Here is a 2,196-nt window from a genome sequence, read left to right as displayed (position 1 = left end):
TACATACATTAATATCCCGCTCTTTACCCCCGTATCTTTTTCTTTTCGTAGTCTGCCCCTTTCATACTCTCTTATATCATATACATTGCATATTCCTAGCCACCCTTACTAGAAACCGCACTTACATAGCCTTACGTATTCGTACTCATATAGATGTCATACATATAGCTTATTATATTGCGTACCCGACCAAGAAGGTTCGGTGTTTCACGTACCTGGCCCTACCAAGGCTCAGTGTTATTCGTACCCAACTGCAGTGGTGCGCACGCGTCGTTATATATAGATATACATATATATTTACTTCCTATATTCTACCCGGCCATATAAGCTCGGGGTTCACAATAGTCTCGTGGACACACGTACATGTACATATACATATTTAGCATAATACCCGGCTATAAGCTCGGGGGGTTCAATAGCCTCGCATGGGCATGCACACATACAAGCTCATATCTATGTCTTAGTCTTCTTACTATCGTCATTCATTACATTCTATCCTTAGGGCATCACTCGTCGTATAAGGAACTTAGTACCATCGTATCATTTGAGCGTCATTGGCTTAATAGCTTCTCGAGCTAAGATCATTAAAAAGTATCATGGACTCATAAGAGATGAACAATTTGCCCAAGAACCATGCCTTATGAAAGAAGGGTTAGCTTTACATACCTTTCGTGCAACTACTCTATCACTTGAGCGTTCTTCTTCAAAGCTCACGTTCTACCTTCATTGAAGTGCATACTTATATTAGATGGTGGATAGCATTTGGCATTCATAACTAATCCTAGAGAAAATCGGACAGCATCTCCTTTATTTATACGACTTTCCTCGTATTACACATCAACTCCCAAACATCAAATAACAACATTTTTAATATCCTCACAATAGCCTTTAATCAACCACATTACCCTTACCTCACACTTTAACTCAATTACCCACATTCATAGTCATAACTCGACAATACGTTCATTCACATACAATGTCGATTTCCATACCCTCAATATCATTTTGTCACACCCTTAAACCGATAGGGTGTGATGGGCACCCGATCCTTACTTAGGGCCAAGCGAACCCTCTGACTATCATAATACTCGTAGTCATAATGGGCCCTTAACCAGATCATGAATGCATAATGAAAAATTTTCGAAAAACGAACATGCTTTATGCCTTTTCAAATCAAACAAAACTTGCGACCGTACAGAATTTGTAATATCATGTATAACAATACGACGGCTTATAGAGCTGCTCACCGTGACATCTTATACACACGACTGCATGTCGCAAAGTCTCTAACATAATCGGATACCATACACACACATATATCGCCGGCGGCACTCGTAGAGAATGGAGCTCGCCAACCTCTTTGGAACGTCTTAACTAATGTCGTCGACTCACAGGTGTACATGCGCGGCATGAACGCAGCCCCCGAAGAAAAGAGGGTCGATACGGAATATATGCGAGTATATAAAGCGAGGAAAATACATTGACAGAATCATAACCGGAATGAAAAACCACAGAAAACAAGTATAGGAACCGGAGAGTCATAACTTGCCTGTATAACACTTATCATATATATACATATGCCGATGAGCAAAACATATCATAATCATGTCAATTCAGAAATTATATGCGAAGTACAGAAAACAGATTTAGTAATCAGAATGTCAGAAGGCTTAGTTTATTTTTTTTTTTTTTTGAACAACATTTCTGTCTCACATATATAGAAAATAGATCATATCATAATAGCTGACATTAACCGATGTGGGATTCGCCTAAACCAATGTGGGATTCGCCTATACCAATGTGGGATTCGCCTAAACCGGTGCGAATTTTGCCTCGCCAACGGGTTTGCCCCACCATTGGGTTTGCCCCACTGCAAACTCCGAAACCAACGGATCATATTTCAGAATATGTATATATAACTTATAACGTGTCCCGACCCTCGGTGAGGGACTCGGTAAAACGAATCCTTACATTGTCATATCATCACATTAAACGAGTAATTATCAGATGATCAAATTACCACATTAAGCAGAATCATCGTATTATCGTATCATCAGATTATCAAGTCATCAGATTATCATATCATCAGAACAGACTCATCATATTTTCGGATCATCACATTATCAAGTCAACATGTCATCAGATCATCAGATTATCATATCATATCCTATGCGGCCCATAATGGACCCGGCGGAC

This window comes from Lycium ferocissimum, chromosome 3 (assembly GCF_029784015.1).
Source record: "Lycium ferocissimum isolate CSIRO_LF1 chromosome 3, AGI_CSIRO_Lferr_CH_V1, whole genome shotgun sequence".
Classification (NCBI taxonomy): domain Eukaryota; kingdom Viridiplantae; phylum Streptophyta; class Magnoliopsida; order Solanales; family Solanaceae; genus Lycium; species Lycium ferocissimum.
Note: the sequence above shows the minus strand (reverse complement) of the source record.